Genomic DNA, 7822 nt, shown 5'->3' with positions numbered 1-7822 from the left:
TGTAGCCCTCACTGTGTTCAGGCATTAGCTGGGAGCAAGCATGAGGAAGCACTGCCTGGTGTGAATGCTGTGATAGATTTACAGGTGTAGCAGTTAAAACCTGTCAGTCAACATCACTCCTTGAAGGAGATCTCAGTAGGACCCCTCCATGGATGATGCAGGCACATGGCACTTGGCTCAACACAAAATTTTGTTTTAAATTCTCTGCTCTGAACTAGGAACTGAAAATTTCTTCAGTAGGAGTTTGAGAAGATTGATCTCTACCATGGTTGTTTTAACTCCTTCCCACCCCAAACCTGTTCTTCTAATTGCTTCCTACTCACCGCACATGTCTTCTGAACTTTACATATGAGTACTAGAGACAGACCCTTGAGGCAGATTTTAATATAGATAATCATTTTTTAAACATAAATTGCTTTAATGTGCTTTTAAGATATTTCTGGAGGCCATATAATAAGGCCTAGTAGTTGAAGGACTCAAGGGATGTCCTTCTGAAATGGTCTAATCTGTAAGTATATACTACAGCAAGGATCCATAGAACCGATGGGGTATAAAGCCAAAGGCAGCTGCCAGGATCTTGACCACAGGGTGGCAAATTCAGGCCTACCATGTTTGGTTGGGAATGAGATATTTATCCATTGCTGCTCTGTTGTTGTTGTTGTTGTTTTTTAACATCTTTATTGGAGTATTATTGTTTTACAATGGTGTGTTAGTTTCTGCTTTATAACAAAGTGAATCAATTATACATAAACATATATCCACATATCTCTTCCCTCTTGTGTCTCCCTCCCTCCTACCCTACCTATTCCACCCCTCTAGGTGGTCACAAAGCACCGAGCTGATCTCCCTGTGCTATGTGGCTGCTTCCCACTAGCTATCAGTTTAACATTTGGTAGTGTATATAAGTCCATGCCACTCTCTCACTTTGTCCCAGCTTACCCTTCCCCCTCTCTGTGTCCTCAAGATCCATTCTCTAGTAGGTCTGCGTCTTTATTCCCATCCTGCGCCTAGGTTCTTCATGACTTTTTTTTTTTTTTTTTTTAGATTCCATATATATGTGTTAGCATATGGTATTTGTTTTTCTCTTTCTGACTTACTTCACTCTGTATGACAGACTCTAGGTCCATCCACCTCACAAAACATAACACAATTTTTTTTTCTTATGGCTGAGTAATATTCCATTGTATATATGTGCCACATTTTCTTTACCCATTCATCTGTTAATGGACATTTAGGTTGCTTCCATGTCCTGGCTATTGTAAATAGTGTTGAAATGAACATTGTGGTACATGACTCTTTTTGAATTATGGTTTTCTCAGGGTATATGCAAAGTAGTGGGATTGGTGGGCCATATGGTAGTTCTAATTTTAGTTCTTTAAGGAACCTCCATACTGTTCTTCACAGTGGATGTATCAAGTTACATTCCCACCAACAGTGCAAGAGGGTTCCCTTTGCTCCACACCCTCTCCACCATTTGTTGTTTGTAGATTTTAAGATGGTGCCCATTCTAACTGGTGTGAGGTGATACCTCATTGTAGTTTTGATTTGCATTTCTCTAATAATTAGTGATGATGAGCAGCTTTTCATGTTCTTCTTGGCCATCTGTATGTCTTCCTTGGAGAAGTGTCTATATAGGTCTTCTGCCCATTTTTGGATAGGGCTGTTTGTTTTTTAAATATTGAGTTGTTTGTATATTTTGGAGAGAAATCTTTTGTCCATTGGTTAGTTTGCAAATATTTTCTCCCATTCTGAGGGTTGTCTTTTCATGTTGTATAAGGTTTCCTTTGCTGTGCAAAAAATTTTAGGTTTAATTAGGTTCCATTTTTTTGTTTTGTTTTGTTTTTATTTACATTACTCAAGGAGATGGATCAAAAAAGGTCTTGCTATGATTTATGTCAAAGAGTGTTCTTCGTATGCTTTCCTCTAAAGTTTATAGGGTCCGGTCTTACATTTAGGTCTCTAAACCATTTGAGTTTATTTTTGTGTATGGTGTTAGGGAGTGTTCTAATTTCATTTTTTACATGCATCTGTCCACTTTTCCCAGCACCACTTATTGAAGAGACTGTCTTTTCTCCATTGTATATCCTGACTCTTTTGTCATAGGTTAGTTGACCATAGGTGCAATGGTTTATCTCTGGGCTTTCTATCCTGTTCCATTGATCTGTATTTCTGTTTTTGTGCCAATACCATATTGTCTTGATTACTGTAGCTTTGTAGTATAGTCTGAAGTCAGGGAGTCAGATTCCTCTGGCTCTGTTTTTTTCCCTCAAGATTGCTATGGCTATTCGGGGTCTTTTGTGTCTCCATACTAATTTTAAGGTTTTCTTCTTCTAGCTCTGTAAAAAATGTCATTGGTAATTTGTTAGGGATTGCATTGAATCTGTAGATTGCTTTGGGTAATAGTCACTTTCACAATGTTGATTCTTCCAGTTGAAGAACATGGTATATCTCTCCATCCATTTGTATCATATTTAATTTCTTTCATCAGTGTCTTATAGTTTTTTACATACAGTAGTTTTGTCTCCTTATGTAGGTTTATTCCTAGGTATTTTATTCTTTTTGCTGCAATGGTAAATGAGAGTGTTTCCTGAAATTCTCTTTCATATTTTTCATCACTAGTTTATAGGAATGAAAGAGATTACTGTGCATTAATTTTGTATCGTAATACTTTACCAAATTCATTGATTAGCTCTAGTAGTTTTCTGGTAGCATTTTTAGGATTCTCTATGTATAGTATCATGTCATCTGCAAACAGTGACAGCTTTACTTCTTCTTTTCCGATTTGGATTCCTTTTATTTCTTTTTCTTCTCTGATTGCTATGGCTAAAAATTCCAAAATTATGTTGAATAATAGTGGTGAGAGTGGGCAACCTGATCTTATTCCTGATCTTAGTGGAAATGGTTTCAGTTTTTCACCATTGGGAACGATGTTGGCTGTGGGTTTGTTATATATGACCTTTATTATGTTGAGGAAAGTTCCCTCTATGCCTACTTTCTGGAGGGTTTTTATCATTGATGGGTGTTGAATTTTGTCAAAAGCTATTTCTGCATCTATTGAGATGATCAAATGGTTTTTATCCTTCAGTGTGTTAATATGGTGTATCACATGGAATGATTTGCATATATGGAAGAATCCTTGCATTCCTGGGATAAATACCACTTGATTGTGGTGTATGATCCTTTTAATGGGCTGCTGGATTCTGTTTGTTAGTATTTTGTTGAGGATTTTTACATCTATGTTCTACATCTGTATTGGCCTGTGGTTTTCTTTCTTTGTGACATCTTTGGTTTTGGTATCAGGGTGATGGTGGCCTCATAGAATGATTTGGGGGTGTTCCTCCCTCTGCTATATTTTGGAGAGTTTGAGAAGGATAGGTGCTACCTCTTCTCTAAAGGTTTGAAAGAATGTGCCTGTGAAGCCATCTGGTTCTGGGCTTTTGTCTGTTGGAAGATTTTTAATCACAGTTTCAATTTCAGTGCTTGTGATTGGTCTGTTTATATTTTCTGTTTCTACCTGGTTCAGTCTTGCAATGTTGTGCTTTTCTAAGGATTTGTCCATTTCTTCCAGGTTGCCCATTTTATTGGCATAGAGTTGCTTCTTGTAATGTCTCATGATCCTTTGTATTTCTGCAGTGTCAGTTGTTACTTCTCCTTTTTCATTTCTAATTCTATTGATTTGAGTCTCTCCCTTTTTTTCTTGATGAGTCTTGCTAATTGTTTATCAAGTTTGTTTACCTTCTCAAAGAACCAGCTTTTAGTTTTATTGATCTTTACTATCATTTCCTTCATTCCTTTTTCATTTATTTCTGATCTGATCTTTATGATTTCCTTCCTTCTACTAACTTTGGAGTTTCTTTGTTCTTCTTTCTCTAATTGGTTTAGGTGTAAGGTTAGGTTGTTTATTTGAGGTGTTCCTTGAAGTAGGATTGCATTTCTATCAACTTCCTTCTTAGAACTGCTTTTGCTGCAACCCATAGCTTTTGGGTGGTCGTGTTTTCATTTTGATTTGTTTCTAGGTGTTTTTTGATTTCCTCTTTGATTTCTTTAGTGATCTCCTGGTTATTTAATAGTGTATTGTTTAGCCTCCATGTGTTTGTATTTTTTAGATATTTCCCTGTAATTGACATCTAGTCTCATAGTTTCCTTGGTGGAAAAGATATTTGATACAATTTCAGTTTTCTTATATTTACCAAGGCTTGACTTGTGACATAAGATATGATCTATCCTGGAGAATACTCCATGAGCACTTGAGAAGAAAGTTTATTCTGTTTTTTTGGATGGACTGTCCTATAAATATCAATTAAGCCCATCTTGTTTAATGTATCATTTAAAGCTTGTCTTGCCTTATTTATTTTCATTTTGCATGATCTGTCCATTGGTGAAAGTGAAGTGTTAAAGTCCCCTACTACGATTGTGTTACTGTCGATTTCCCCTTTTATGGCTGTTAGCATTTGCCTTATGTACTGAGGTGTTCCTATATTGGGCGCATAAATATTTACAATTGTTATATCTTCTTCTTGGGTGGATCCCTTGATCATTATGTAGTGTCCTTTTTTGTGTCTTCTAATAGTCTTTATTTAAAAGTCTATTTTGCCTGATATGAGAATTGCTACTCCAGCTTTCTTTTGGTTTCCATTTTCATGGAATATCTTTTTCCATCCCCTCACTTTCAGTCTGTATGTGTCCCTAGGTCTGAAGTGGGTCTCTTGTAGAGAGCATATATATGGGTCTTGCTTTTGTATCCATTCAGCCAGTCTATGTCTTTTGATGGGAGCATTTAATCCATTTACATTTAAGGTAATTATCGATATGTATGTTCTTATTACCATTTTCATAATTGTTTTGGGTTTGTTATTGTAGGTCTTTTCCTTCCCTTGTGTTTCCTGCCTAGAGAAGTTCCTTTAGCATTTGTTGTAAAGCTGGTTTGGTGGTGCTGGATTCTCTTAACTTTTGTTTGTCTATAAAGGTTTTAATTTTGCCATCAAATCTGAATTAAATCCATGTTGGGTAGAGTAATCTTGGTTGTAGGTTTTTCTCCTTCATCACTTTAATTATGTCCTGCCCCTCCCTTCCGGCTTGCAGTTTCTGCTGAAAGATCAGCTGTTAACCTTATGGGGATTCCCTTGTATGTTATTTGTTGTTTTTCCCTTACTTCTTTTAATATATTTTCTTTGTATTTAGCTTTTGATAGTTTGATTAATATGTCTTGGCCTGTTTCTCCTTGGATTTATCCTGTATGGGACTCTCTGTGCTTCCTGGACTTGATTAACCATTTGCTTTCTCATATTAAGGAAGTTTTCCACTATAATTTCTTCAAATATTTTCTCAGTTCCTTTCTTTTTCTTGTCTTTTCTGGGACCCCTATAATTCGAATGTTGGTGTTTTCAATGTTATCCCAGAGGTCTCTGAGACTGTCCTCAATTCTTTTCATTCTTTTATCTTTATTCTGCCATGTGGTAGTTATTTCCACTTTTTATCTTGTAGTTCACTTACCCATTCTTCTGCCTCAGTTATTCTGCTATTGATTCTTTTGAGAGAATTTTTAATTTCATTTATTGTGTTGTTCATCATTATTTGTTTCCTCTTTAGTTCTTCTATGTCTTTTTTAAATGTTTCCTGTATTTTCTATTTGCAAGATTTTGGATCATCTCTACTATCATTTCTCTGAATTATTTTTCCATCAGACTGCCTATTTCCTCATCATTTGTTTCATCTGGTAAGTTTTTACCTTGTTCCTTCGTCTGCTGTGTATTTCTCTGTCTTCTCATTTTGCTTAACTTACTGTGTTTGGGCTCTCCTTTTTGCAGGTTCAGGTTTGTAGTTCCCACTGGTTTTGGTGTCTGCCCCCAGTGGGTAAGGTTGGTTCACTTGGTTGTTTAGGCTTCCTGGTGGAGGGGACTGGTGCCTGTGTTCAGGTGGATGAGGCTTGCTCTTGTCTTTCTGGTGTACAAGACCACATGTGGTGGTGTGTGTTGGGTTGTCTGTGACCTTATGATTTTTGGCAGCCTCTCTGCTAATGGGTGGGATTGTGTTCCTGTCTTGCTGGTTGTTTGGCATGGGGTTTCCAGCACTGGAGCTTGCTGGTTTTTGAGTGGAGCTGGGTCTTAGCTTTGAAATGGAGATCTCTGGGAGAGCTTTCATCATTTCATATTATATGGGGCCAGCAGGTCTCTGGTGGACCAATGTCCTGAACTCAGTTGTCCCACCTAAGAGTCTCAGGTCTGCTACCTGGCTGGGGTAGCAAGACCCTGTTAGCCACCCAGCTCAGAAGAAAAAGGAGGAAAAAAGAAAGAGTAAAATAAAATTAAAAAGTTAAAATAAAATAATATAAAGAACTTATTAAAATAAAAATAATTGTTTAATAAAAGAAAGAAGGAAAGAAAGAAGAGGGCAACCAAACCAATAAACAAACCCAACAATGGTAACAAGTGCTCAAAACTATACATAAAAAAAAAAAAAACTGAGAGAATCCTAGGACAAATGGTAAAAGCAACAGACAAAATCACAGAAAGAAGCATACAGTTACACCCTCACATAAAGAGAAAAAGGAAAAGAAATATATACATATAAAAAAATAGGAAGAGAATAACCAAATCAGTAAGGAAATCTACCAATGATAATAAGCTCTAAATACTAAACTAAGATAAACATAAAACCAGAAACAAATTAGATGCCAAAAGCAAACCCGAAGTCTGCAGTTGCTCCCAAAGTCCACTGTCTCAATTTTGGGATGATTCTTTTTCTATTCAGGTATTCCACAGATGCAGCGTACATCAAGTTGTTTGTGGATTTTTAATCCGCTGTTCATGAAGCTGCTGGGAGAAATTTCCCTTTCTATTCTTTGTTTGCACAGGCTCTGGGGTTCACCTTTGGATTTGGCCCTGCCTCTGTGTATAGGCCACCTGAGGGCATCTCTTCCCCAACCCGAGAGGATGGAGTTAAAATAGCAGCTGATTAGTGGCCTCTGGCTCACGCAGGCCAGGGGTTGGGGGGATGGAGGGGTATGGAATACATTTTGAGCCTGTGGCGGCAGAAGCCAGCATGACATTGCAACAGCCTGAGGCATGCTGTGTGTTCTCCCAAAGAAGTTGTCCCTGGATCACAGGACCCTGGCAGTGGTGGCTGCACAGGCTCCCAGGAGGGGAGGTGTGGAGAGTGACCTGTGCTTGCACACAGGCTTCTTGGTGGCTGCAGCAGCAGCCTTAGCATTTCATTCCCATCTCTGGTGTCTGTGCTGATAGCTGTAGCTCACTCCCATCTGTTCAACTTGTGTAGACAGTGCTCTGAATCCCCTCTCCTCGCACACCCTGAAACAATGGTCTCTTGCTTCTTAGGCAGTTCCAGACTTTTTCCCCGACTACCTTCAGGCTAGCTATAGTGCACTAGCTCTCTTCAGGCTGTGTTCAAGCAGCCTACCCCAGTCCTCTCCCTGGGATATGACCTCAAAAGCCTGAGCCTCAGCTCCCAGTCACTACCCGCCCCAGCAGGTGAGTAGACAAGACTATCAGGCTGGTGAGTGCTGGTCGGCACTAACCCTCTGTGTCGGAATTTCTCCACTTTGCCCTCTGCACCCCTGTTGCAGTGCTGTCTTCCATGGCTCTGAAGCTTCCCCCCCACATCCAGCCCCCATCTCTGTCAGTGAAGGGGCTTCCTAGTGTGTGGAAACTTTTCCTCCTTCACAGCTCCCTCCCAGATGTGCAGGTCCTGTCCCTATTCTTTTGTCTCTGTTTTTCCTTTTCTCTTTTGCCCTACCCAGGTATGCAGGGAGTTTCTTGCCTTTTGGGAGGTCTGAAGTATTCTGCCAGCATTCAGTAGGTGTTCT

Source organism: Pseudorca crassidens, chromosome 9, assembly GCF_039906515.1.
Source record: "Pseudorca crassidens isolate mPseCra1 chromosome 9, mPseCra1.hap1, whole genome shotgun sequence".
In the NCBI taxonomy this organism is placed as follows: domain Eukaryota; kingdom Metazoa; phylum Chordata; class Mammalia; order Artiodactyla; family Delphinidae; genus Pseudorca; species Pseudorca crassidens.
The sequence above is the reverse complement of the archived record's forward strand: the minus strand, read 5'-3'. Positions refer to the sequence as shown.